This window comes from Papio anubis, chromosome 7 (genome assembly GCF_008728515.1).
Source record: "Papio anubis isolate 15944 chromosome 7, Panubis1.0, whole genome shotgun sequence".
NCBI lineage: Eukaryota > Metazoa > Chordata > Mammalia > Primates > Cercopithecidae > Papio > Papio anubis.
The window spans coordinates 80,099,950-80,112,882 of record NC_044982.1 but is presented as its reverse complement, the minus strand read 5'-3'; the positions used below and the strand labels follow the sequence as shown (position 1 = coordinate 80,112,882).

Sequence of the window (12,933 nt, the reverse complement as noted above, 5' to 3'; positions counted from 1 at the left end):
ACGATCTAACTGGTTCAGTCAGGTTTTGTTTTTATTTGTTGCTTTGTTTTTGTAGGAATTAATGGAGCCACTGAGCAAAATTCCCCAAGCCAATGTCTTCATAAATTCCCATCTAATCCATTCATAGTCTTCAACTGAAGAAGCAACCCTGGTCTATTCACTTGTGCTCAGTGTGTAAGTGTCTTGCAGAATAAAGCATGGTAAGCCATATCCAATAAATGGCTTCTTGGTTGCATTGTTTAGAAACAAAGAATTTAAACCAAGTCGTCCCATCAAATAACCATTTGGACTCACAGCAATTCAGTTAACCTTTGGGGACTTTAATTTCCTCACATATGATGGCAGGAAAATGACCTGAATAACGTCTAATATTTTTTATAACTCTAAAATGTTATGATCCATTTGTTCCCTTAAATTACCTTTTACTAAATGGTTAACGACTTTGAAAATAAACATTCTTTAGCTTGTGTACTTTTAACATTTTTTCTATCTTCAAAGATTTATATTTCCTTTATATTTAGCATATATAAAAGCAAATATTATAGCATGAGTTTGCTCAGTATACCCAATAAACCAAAAACCAGGGTCAATCTCAAATCTTACCAGGTAAATATCCAATTGGGTTGCTACTGTCATTGTCCCAATCATACTAATATTTCCTTTTCTGTTATTATCAGGAGGAAAGGGTAGATAGTCCAGAAATGGAATCCCCTCCATTTTTCCATTAAGGATTTCCCTAAGAATCTCTTTCATGTCAAGTATTCTCAGGGTTCTGTGAAAACAAAAGTGTTTCCTCTGCTCAAATAGAAGGATTTGACTGAAGTTGACAGGAAAGAGTGCAAGGATCAATCAGAAATGTTTACCATAATAACACTATAAAGGAGTTGTGACATTTCAACTGTATAACTGCCAATATGACTTTGGGTCATTGAAAATACGTTAGTGAGAACAGGATAGGTCATGCTACGTTAACAAGCAACACTATGATCAACAGCAAAGGTTGATTTCTTGCTCAAGCTACATACCTATCATAGATCAACAAGGAGGCTTTGCATATGATTATCGTTTAGACACCCAGGCTAACAGTAGCTCCCACTGCAAACATCACTGTGTATATGCCAAAGAACACAGCAAGACTTGGAGGTCTTGAACAATCAATTAAATGCTCAGTCCTAAGTTGACACACATCATTTTCCTTTACAATGCATTGTCCAGAACTAGTCCCATGGCCCCTACATCCACAAGAGAGCCAGGAGGTGAAATAAACTCGGTATTTAGGAGGTAGAGAGCTGGAAATAATCAGAAAGCAGTACTGATGAGTACTCTAGAATATTACCTTAACGATAATATTTAGATACTACTTTCCTGGAGGTATCTAAAATTTAGAGTCACTGGAAGTCCTATCCTTATGCCTAGGAGATTTTCCTTGTATTAAATAAACCAGTGCTGAAGAGACCAAGGTCTTGGGCTCTATCCCTTTAAAAATCATTTGCATTTATCTTCATACTATCATGGCCATGGCTAGAAGCCCTCTTTAACTCTAAACAATCCAGACAACCTGTATAAGACAGACTGAAGCCAGATGGTGATAGATTGGCTTCAACAAGTATCACAAATGGAAACATAGCACCAACACTTGATCCACAACTACAAAAGTATTATCCAGTTTGCATTCTTCATATAATGCACAGCACATTTGAATAATCTCACTTTTGGAATAAATCCATGCAAAAATGCATTAGGAATAACTACCTTAATAGGCATCATTACTTTGGTATTCCACACATATTATAAACAAACTTTTATATTTTTCAAATTGGAAAAGAAATAAGATATGCAACCACATTTTCTGAGCTATCATCAATTATAAGAAAATATTGAAATATTGTTCACCTTCTGTGCTTAACCCACAACTCACAAGCACCCAAATATTTGCTGTTTCATTCAGGGTTGAAAGAGTAGAAAGTGAAGGACGTTCATTTGACTGGAGTGAGCAAGTATAGGCAACCCTACCTCTTAAGCCTGAGGAAGCTGAGGGGCCAAAGAAAGACGCTGACAAATCCGGTTTTCTGAGAAAGAAAATATTTACTAGGAACCTATGAACTGAAGCAATGTCTCAAGTGGCTGAGGGAGGGTGGATCCCTGCACCGACTCTCCAGAAAATATTCTTTATATAGCAAGCTTTTAGGGTAATGACATGCGCAGCTGATTATGTCTCAAACTATTTTGCAGAAATATGATCACTGGGGAGGATAAAGATAAACATCTTTATGAGGGGGTATCTGTGTTAAAGGTATTGTTTCTTTATGAGGGGTTATCTGTGCTATAGGCATTATTTAAAGACCCTGCTGCAGAACACCTATCCAGGAGTCAAACATTAGTCCTCATGGTGATTTTGTTTCAAGAAGGCATTACTCTTGCCAGGCAACATGCTGTTTCCCTATGCCCAAGAAAGATATTCAATTAACATGATCAATATAGACATTCATATCAGGTATTGCAAATTTTTTAAATCTACATTGTGATCTCAATTATCTGGATTAATTTTCCTAATTAATTGCACCTATAGATTAATTGCTCATCTTTTTTTTTTTTTTTTTTCATTTTGTATGGTCTTTATGAAATGTGAGTCTAGTTAAAGTGCAAATTTTTTTTCTTTGTAAGGAAATGGTCCAGGCTAGACGGGAAGCACATTTGTAGCTGACTTCAATGCCCTGTCTTTAGAATTCCCTGTACCTTATCCGGAAACTCCTCCTTTCCTTGAATTCTAGTGGGACACTTGGCATTCCAACTGGCTGCAGGGAGAGGTGGTTTCTGAGAGGGAGTATTGAGCTCTTACATTCTCTTGTCATCTTCAACTCCAACTTCAACTTCAACTCCTGTCAGCTTCAACTCTTGTCAACTCCAATAGGCAGTTGGAGATAGAAACTAAAGGTCTCTTCCAAGGTAGAAAGCAACCTTGCTCTTTGCTCCAAAAAAGGATACTACTTCTATTTTCCAGTGACGTTCACTATACAAACATCCTTGAAAATATAGTTCAGAAAAAGGCAGTCTGTAACTCTGCTCACAAGTCATACAGACAAGTGAGAGATTTATGGATAATTACCTCTCAATACTATTTCTTAGAAGAATTTAGATCTAAATATCCTTGGAGAAAGACCACATCAACTTATCTGCATCAAGTTACTGTTGTCCAATTTTAAAAGGACACTTACATTTTATTCTTTTTCTAAATCATCTCTGTCTTAGGAAAATCTAGATTATGCTGCAATAACAAACAACCTCTAAAATCTCAGAAGTTTAATGAAAAACATTTTAGTTTTACTGACACCATTCTATACAAGGCTCTTTTATACTGTTGCTCAAAAAATAGATATAATTTTACCTTGTTATAGATGCACCATATACAGCACTGTCTCCTCAATGGCCCTGGCATCAGAAGAAAGACTCATACATGGACTTTTCACTGCCTTATCCTGAAAATGACATAGGTCATATTTTATTAGCTAGTGCCGGTTACATGGCCAGATCTAATGTAAAGGGCCTGGGAATGTAGGAAGACTAATGGAATACCGAGTGAGCATTCCTCTCTCAGCCACACTTCATTTGGACTTCCAACCATTCTTTCACTTTGTGTTTTTAGGAACAATGCTAATCCACTTCTTGACTTAGATTACTAGATCTGTTTTGTCTAGATTCACAGGAATCTTTCTGATGGTATATTCACTCAGTCCTCTAGAACATGAAATCAGAAACCTATCCCCTAGCCTTTATAACATTAAGTGGCCTTGTCATTCTTTGCACAGGCAAAACATACTTTCTACCAAGGTGAAAGAAAGGTTGCCCACTCAGAATCTAAGTTTCTTATTGGTTTAATTGATTGTGGCTGTTATTGGGCTTCCAAAATAGATTACAAAAGAAAAATACCAGGACTCTGGGAGTCCTTAGAGTGATGGAGGGAGAGGACACAGGTAAGCCAAAAACTGTAAAACAATAGTGTATGGTATTTGCTGTGATTTAGGTATGCATGGGATATTTGGAAAGCTCAGAGGAGGAGGCATTTAATCTGATAAGGAGCTTCCAAGAAAACTTTCTGATTTTTTAGGGAATACCTAAATTGATATTTGAAGTACACGTAATAGCTAAACTTATTTTTTTAAGTGAAAGTGGCTGGAAAAACATTCTAGAAATAAATAACAATTTACCCAAGGACAGAAACATGAAACAGCATGGCTCTGTTTTTAAAACAATGTGGACTATTAAAGGATTTTAAGTACAATGAGAGTTTTGTACTATAAAAATCATTCTGACAGCAAATTAAGGGATTGGAAGGAGGTGAGACTGAGCCTGTAGCAGTGTCAGGAGGCTTTCACAATATCCCAGACAATAGTGCAAGTATAGATAGAAAGGAGGAAATTGATGTATACGATGGTAAGTAGATAGACTATCAGAATGTGATAATTAAGTGGACATTGGGGATGAGAAAGAGAGAAGGCTCAAGTGTAACTCCAAAACTTCAGAGTTATATGGAAAAATATAAATTTTAGGATGAAAATAAAGATTATCCTTTGATTGGCAGCTGTGGACCATAATGGTATACATTCTGATCTGGAGCTCAGCGGAAGTCATGGATCCAGACAGTGGAAATTACCCGGGAAAGGGAAATGAAAGGAGGAGAGAGGGGTGAGGTCAGCAACATGACAACATCCTGAGAACAGCCACAACATAGGTGTGCCTCTGTTAATAGGATATGCAAGCTTTGTGCCCACCTATATGTTGAACAATGTGAGCTTTAAAGAAAAAACAAAATCACCAGAACAATTTCAAAATGCTTTGCCTCACCAACTTTCACCTTCTAAGCACATTCAACATGAATTCAGTGATGAAGAAAATCACATATTTAAAGTAAGTGGCAAATTGAAAGCATATGTTAGTCACCAGCAAACACTAAATATGTTTTATACTTCCAAATCTCTTGTCTTTACTGGTGCACTGCTGGAATAATCATGATAAACCTCACAAAACTCCCAGGAGGTAGGAAATGAACGTGGCAGTACTCGGTGGCATCCTTGTAAATAAGAACAGATGCTCATCCATCCACAAAACCATTTTGTGCCAGACTGCCTTAGGTCACGGGGTGGTTGAACAAAGGAAATCCGAGTCTTCTACCTGTCCCAGCTCAATGAGATTGGCATTAGATGTAACTGCTGTTGAACCAACTGGAGTCAGGAAATCTTTCACATAGAACAACACTTTGGGATATTAGAATCTTGCCAAGGAGCTCAAAGCACATCTGAGTCATTGATTCACTAACTCCCAGGCAATCCTTGCGGAATAGGAAATGGCTTTGCATACAATTTTAGAAGAGCTGAATCCTTAAAGTCAGCAAATTAGTGGCCAAGCCCAAATCCCAGTAAAGTCCTTTTTTTACTAAACGCAAACACTTGGCACTATCACCTAAGTGCATAAGGAGGTCTTGGAGGATGCATCCCTTGGAAACTCCCTCAGTGAGCTCAGTTATATCTGCAGTTTGCTTGGTACAGAGCCATTTTGACTCACCACCTAAAAGCTGTAGGGAGGAGAGGTGGCCCAGTCTCCACTCTATTCCTCTTTCTTGTCATCCTCTCAAGAACTGCTGCTACTCCTTTCAGCCTGGTTCCAAGCCAGAGACCCTGCTGTTTTTATTGGAGGCAGAAAATGAGTAAGGAAGAGTGATAATTCCCTTCAACAAGTACCCTGGGACATTCACTTGTTGCTTTGGCATGGTACCTCATGATATTTTGAGCTTCTACTTCATTAAAACGAGAATTTTGATTACACTGCTCTGCCTCCTAGGCATATTATGTGCTTCTTTAAAGACTAATCTAAAGGCGTTTGAGCTCAATGACTTCATATAGTTTACAAGTTTTGATAGAACAGAACGTTCTCAAAAATATGTCTTTCAAAAAAATCACTTCTTTAAAAACGGGGGGGGGGGGGGTGGAAATCACAGCAGTCATTATCTGTTTCTACTCAGGGCTGAATTGTTCTTCTGAGAGTCTCTTCCATTGTGCTTTTAAATATTGTATTATGCGACATCAAATCCTGTTTTAATGCAACATATTGATTCTCTTATAGGCTAGGGTATTAGCGTCTTAAACAGATTCAAAGTAAATGATTAAACATAGCTTATGCCATTGCAGTCGCCAGCAATTTAACATTCTCTTCTGATTGGCATGTTTAGTGGCTGGCTGCTCAAGTGGTGAAGGATAGAACATTTTACACTGGTGGCTGTGAAATGAAAGTCAAAGACAACGTAAAGCCTCTCATTGCCCCCTTTCCATAAAATAACAAACACATATTAATTGTAAAAATGCAGTAGGCTTAGTTCGTTTAGGGTAGGAGACTTATTTCTCCACCATTGGTATAGCTAGAAAAGAAAAGAGGAGAAGGTAAAAACACTCTGCTTTATTCACTGAATTTTTGAACAATGGCTAGGGCTAAGCTGGTGTCCGGCAACCTGCAACATGTCTGTGCTCAGTCAAAGCATACCTTTTCTGTTGTTTTAGAAAGCACAGCTCTGTGGGAAAGCATTTTGGTAAGAATTGAATTTCCTTACCGGTATCATCAACATGTAAAATGGAGCCAGTGTTTGTATCATAGAAAACTGCTAAATAGAGAAGATCTGGGAGGGAAGAAGAGATCAAAGTTCTGTTCACTTGCTTATACGGAAAGTATGACCTAAACCGGCCCTTATGTGAATGACACTGTCACCTGTCCTACGGAGGATACAAAATCCAAAATGAGCTCCCTAAGGTACTAGGGGGATTGGAGACTACTTATCCATGATAGATCCTTGGGAGCCAGCTGTGCAATGGGGCTGGGTTTCAGCCCTCTTTATGCTGGTCACTCCTGGGACATGAATGTCTCTCAGATTTCCAAGGAGGTGCAATAGTGGAGGAAGGAGTAGGATCAAGGGCATACAGGTTTTAAAACGTGAAAGCCGGAAGACATCACTACATAGAAGGCAAAAAGCATGTTGAAAAGAGACTTTTTACTCAAGGTGGAATGATGCATCTTTTTGACCCTTTCAGAATTATCCTAAAGTGGGTATCCTAGGAGGGGCTGCTCCTGAAGGATGCACTGTGTTAATGCAGTACACTTCTTCTATTAATGACTCTTGATATATCCTCTTATTTGTTTTCTCAGTTTACATTTGGAAACATAAAGTTTTGATTAGTTGTGACTTGGCCACAGTCACTCAGTATGTCCTTGGTAGTGCGAAGGTCAGACTCCAAGCTGACCTTCCAGTGAGCTTCCCATTTCACTGGCATTTCCATTTCAGCCCTTTACTCTTTGGCTGAAAGCCATCTCCTTTTATCAAAATATACAGCCCACTTTAGCTATTTCAAAACAAACATGATCACAAAGTCAACCTCAGTGGTGAAGTGAAAGAGATAATAAATGGTTTCAAAAGGGTCATTTCCAAATTAGTAGGAGATTTAAGAATTGGGGGAATGGAAGGAAGCAGCCAACCATTTCTAAGAAAAGAGATATGCCCTTCCGTGGACAGAGTGAGGTGGGATGGAGTAGTTGTCCATCCCTGAGAGTGGAATATCCCCCTAGGTGGTCAGAGGTGGGGTTTGTGACAGAGCGAGGCGAACAGTCGGGAAGAAGCTGACAAGTGTCAGCCCGGCACAATTGATTTTCTGATGAAATGAGGCTTTCCTACTGTAAGATGTGTGTATTTTTGTTCAGTGGGCTTTTGAGATGAGAGCTCTAAGGAAGCAAGAGGAAGTGATATCCTGGAATAAGCATTCTGGAGAAGCATGGTTAGGTTTAGACAAAGGCTATCTGCTTTTAAAAAAAATAGATTGTATTATTATTCAGGGACAGTGAGGCCGACAGGTCAGAAGACTACTGCCATTGAAAAGATTATTACTCCAAGTTCCTGTGGGGGGTGGGGCAAATCATGCCACCCAGGGTCACACTGGGAAGCACCAGGGTCAGTCAGGAGGCAAAGGAAATGAGGGCCAAGTATGGGCACAAGCCTCGACTGTGGTTTCCCTAGGAAGGAATGGGCCGAGCAGGGTAAGCTGGTGTAGGATTGCGTAGCCTGAATAATTTTTGTAGGCTCTGGAGTATAGGGACTTCTCCAGTGTTCTTGTTGGCCCTGGAATGATTAGAGGAGAGGAATAGTGACCAAGAGTATAAAAGCCTGATAGAGTAGGCGATGGGTTGCTGGATCCTAGATTGGTTAGTTTGCGTATGAAAGGCCGCAAAGGAGTGAGTTTTTTTGCTATCTCTAGAAATTGACTTGCCTTAGGAGGGTCAGTCTTTCCAGGGTTGGCAAGGTTCCAGGAGTCAAAGCCTCAGAAATACAGAAAATAAAAATGTGATTAATATACCATCTAAGGGTGATGTCCCCAAATTAGAGAAGGAAAGAGACTCCTTCCTTGATATGATATTGGTATCATACCAATAAGTGGTATCCTAAGTAATCTAATTGGATATGTTTTGAGAGGTGATAGTATCCAGGAGAGTGAGGGCAATCCTGGGAGTGAAGAGGTTGCCCTGGGTAGGGTAGGAGTAGCCATCTGCAGGAGAATGTCCCACAAAGAAGTGGCATGGATACTTTGCTGAGGGCTCCAAGTGCAGAGGGAAATTGACCCAAAATAGGAAATGATAAATGGCATGACGGATGAAATCATAGCTCTTTCAAATGGAAAGTAACCACCTCCCACAAATAATAATCTTGAATCTGTAGCCTAAAACAACTGGAGCATCACATTCCTTTTTTTTTGTCTGGTGTTACAACCAGAAAAGCAGTGGTTTCAATTGGTTGGGAAATGCAGCATCTACACAGAGCAACACAGCAGGCCTACTTATCTTTCAACTTGTACTGTTGGGTTTACAGCAATATTTCCTGCATCTTAGTCAAAGAATTTTACTTGTCCAGCGTTGAGCTGTTAGAGGAAAATTGACTTGTCTGTTTATTTTTAGCAAAATTAGAAAAACAAGCTGGGGAGAGGGGCTGTTCATTCTCTCAACCCCACCTCTCCGATACATTTCTCAAATTGCACACTCCCTGGGAGGGTTTATGACAACAGAATCCCCCCAGATTTAAATCTAGACCTGAACACTTGAAACCAGGCTTGTGGTATTGGAGAAGTGGCTTTCAACCACCTTGTGAATGAGAAGTGGCAGCCAGCAAAACGCAACCATGAATCTACTCGCAAATCATGAAAGCTGTTAAATTCCTCATTTATTATGTTAGAGGCTTAGGGGAAAATAAAAACTGCAAGGTGAATTGCAGTCAAATTTTTACTGCACCACTGGAAGTTACAATGGTGGAAGGTGGGGGTAATTTTTAGCTCTGATGTTCTGGTAGAGCTGAGTGAAGGGAGAGGCAGGCTGAAGGACTTTGAGTGCTGGGCCATTCAACCCAGTTTTCATAACTGAACAACCCACTCCCCCACTAGAAAAGTCCTCTCCTTAACTGGGCTATAGCTATATTCTACAGATAATGCAGCCACTGGATACTAAAAGCCACTAGGTGGCATTTGTGATTTATTACTTTGGAGGCTGAGATTTTTCTCCACTGATCCTTTGCTTAGACTGAACAAGACATTTAACATTCCTAAGCATTTCATTCAAGAAATGCATAGTTGGTTCTCTTTATCAAGCTCAAAAGGGACGGGGGAGGCGCAGTGACTGGCTTGAGAAGTCGAATTTCAGATCATCTACATTCTTCTGCAGGTCCTCTGTGACCCCACACCATCAGCTTACGTAAGTAATTACTTGTCTACAATTAAGCTGTAAATAATGCAATCACTCCATTCTTGTCCCATCACTCCAGTCCCAACCACAACAAATAGTGCTAATCACATACTTATTCAAGTGTGTAATTATTCACAGTTAAACTTCTGTCACTTTCACCCTGTTTGGAAACAGCAGAACACAACCTGTAATTAGCAAATGTGGCTCCAGGCACTTTTGCTTGGGAGTACGCCAGGGATTCAGCACCTAGGCACTCCTTTGATCTGGAAGCTGGCAAGGCGCCTCACCCTGAGGCCAGAGTGCTATCAGCACTCTGCAAGTCACTGAGATCAATGAATATGTCAAAGGCATCTATCCCAAATCACACATTACTTCCCTTTCTCACTGTGGTTTCTGCCTTTAGTATATATTTCATAGACTTTCCTTTTCTTTTTGAACCCTTTGACTTCAGTTTAAAGGGTTACCAAAAAGGTCTCCAAGCCCCTGTGTTTTCAACTCCGGTTAAAAATGAAAGTCCCAGAAGTCCTGATTCATGGTCCTTGTTCTTTCTTAACTCTGCAGTTTTCTTGAACACAGCACAATGGAGGAGGAATGGCCTTTGCTACCTCACCTGGACCACAAGTTAGAAGGAAACCAAAGACTTTAGTCCAACCCTGTGTGAACCACTTCCCCTCAATCCCCAGCTAAACCACCCTGCATGAGTACTCTAGTTGCAAAGGCGACCAGGTAAACTTCTGATGTTTTGTAGTACATCCATTATATTTCATCAGAGCAACAACTCAGCAGCACAGCGCCTTCCCGGGGAGAGGTAATAGTGTCTTCTTAGGTGGAAAGCAGGATTCAGTAGCCAGCTTCTTTCCACACAGGGAGGCCATAGGCCTTGAGCTATGAGGTAGTTCTTTTCATGAAAATATATTGGGCCCACAGAAAAGAATAGTGAGGCATAAAGGCCCAGTATGTACAACCATGAATTAGATTTTTATTTGCATGTCTTATTAAGAATTATAATTTCTTGTTTGAGGAAATGTTATTCTATCTTCTTTAAGACCTTCGATGACAATTACCTAATGAAAATAAGTTCGCATATCTAGCTAGTTTAATGTCTTCCTTTTCTGATATATCCAATTAAGACAGAGCTTTTTCACTTCAACCAAATGTGAATGCGCCTGACAGTAGAAGGGTAAACAGAACTGTAGTACAGTTCTTTGTATAGAAACATGAGTTAGCTTTTGGTTCGAACAATAACAAAACCAGTTTTTGAAAAAATATTTAAAGGTCTCGAAGAGAAGAACAGCTATGCAAGCTTCTCCATCAGAGAAGATCGTCCTCAGAATAGAAATCTTTCCAGGGTAGAAGGTGAAGTATGAGCAATGTAGGGATGTGCCTGGCCAACTAACTTAACCAAATGAGCCAAATTAGCCCTGGCAAACAGCGCAGTGACAGATGTGTGAGCCAGATTGCCAAGATGTTTTTATTTTATAATTTTTTAAAGATGAAATACTATGACTGCTTCTATGTGAGCAAAGTGGAACAGTGCTGAGTAGTATCTGGTGATTTTGATTAATACAGACTGACAAGCAATCTGGAGGATTAGTTAAAAAACACAAACCAAAACAGACTTCTATTTTCTCCAACAGCAATGATCTTCAACACAGCTTCACTGATAATAATACTGATGATTTTTAATTTTGTTAATTGACAGATAAAACTGTATGTATTTACCATGAACAATATTTAAATCTCCACTTAATTTAGCTCATTTGAACAAGCAGGACTCTTTTTTTTTTTTTTTTTTTGAGACGGAGTTCACTGTCCCTTGGCGGGTGCAGTGGCCGATCTCAGCTCACTGCAGCCTCTGCCCGCCATTCTCCTGCCTCAGCCTCCCGAGTAGCCAGGCTTCACACCTCGGCCTCGCTTTTTTTTTTGTATTTTTAGTAGAGACGGCTCTTCCTGCTAGGATGACTGGATTCCTGACCTCGTGATCCCACTGCCTGCCTCCCAGCTGGGATTGGCAGGCTTGGAAATCACACTGCAGGACTCTATTTTTTAAAACTAATTTTTGAAAGATCTTAATATGCAGTCCACTAACATAATAAGATGGCAAAAACCACCTGCACTCTTGGCCTGGAAGATGGGTGAAAAGATGCTTCACCTGCACTGCCCTGTCTGCCTTCCCAAGACAGCAAAAATTTTAAAAAACTCATTTCCTTCCTGATTTCAGGGCACAATATGACATTTAGTCAGAAACTGCATGTAGATCTGTATCTGTATATGCTCTATATTTCTATATTTATATCTATATCTGTCTACCTATTTACCTACCTGTATATCATTGGACAACTAGAGTGCAAAAGTCATATTCAGCCAAAATGTAACACGTGAATCAATCCACTTCCTGTCATGCCCACTCTCACCACCTTGGCCAGGGCTACTGTCATTCGTCATCTGGCATCTGGTCTTTCTAACTCTCCTCTCCTCATTGGACACTCGCATTCCTTTTTTTTTTTTTTTTTGGACAGAGTTTTGCTCTTTTGTCCAGGCTGGAGTACAATGGCACGAACCTCAGCTCACTGCAACCTTGAAACCTCTGCCTCCCAGGTTCAAGCGATTCTCCCTCCTTAGCCTCCCAAGTAGCTGGCATTACAGGCATGCACCACCACGCCTGGCTAATTTTTTGTATTTTTAGAAGAGACAGGATTTCACCACGTTGGCCAGGCTGGTCTCGAATTCCTGACCTCAGGTGATCCACCTGCCTCGGCCTCCCAAAGTGCTGGGATTACAGGCATGAGCCACTGCATCCAACTTCACATTCCTTTCACGGCATTCTCCTCACAGCAGGGACACTGATTTTAAAATATAAATCTGATCATGTCACACTTTGGTTTAAACGTCTCCAGTGCTTTCCTTTGCACTTAGAATACACCTTGCCATGACTTTCAAGGTCCACCTGATCCTGTACCTGCCAGTTCGTTTCCCCATCTACATTTTGTAATCCACTCCCAGGCCAGCCTCACTAGTCTTTCAGTTGTTGAGGTATGCCCAGAATTGTACACACTTTGTGTCTTCACTTTGGGTTGCTCTTCTCCAAGCTCTACCAACAGCCTCAGCTTACATGTCTGGCCCTTTATGACTGTCCTGCGTAGAGTAGGTGGTCCGTTCTACACCTTCAGTCTC

At 40.2% G+C, this 12,933-nt stretch overlaps 1 long non-coding RNA gene across 1 annotated transcript in view; it reads right to left on the bottom strand.

The window, feature by feature from the left end:
* The window catches only part of LOC103886156, a 34,605-nt gene extending 22,347 nt beyond the window's left edge, over positions 1-12,258 (bottom strand). The window contains exons 1-2 of the long non-coding RNA XR_002523277.2: positions 12,082-12,258; positions 3,386-8,350 (exon numbers count right to left, since the gene is read on the bottom strand). This is a non-coding gene — a long non-coding RNA (uncharacterized LOC103886156). The remainder of the gene's footprint in view (positions 1-3,385; positions 8,351-12,081) is intronic.
* Positions 12,259-12,933: the final 675 nt, after the last annotated feature.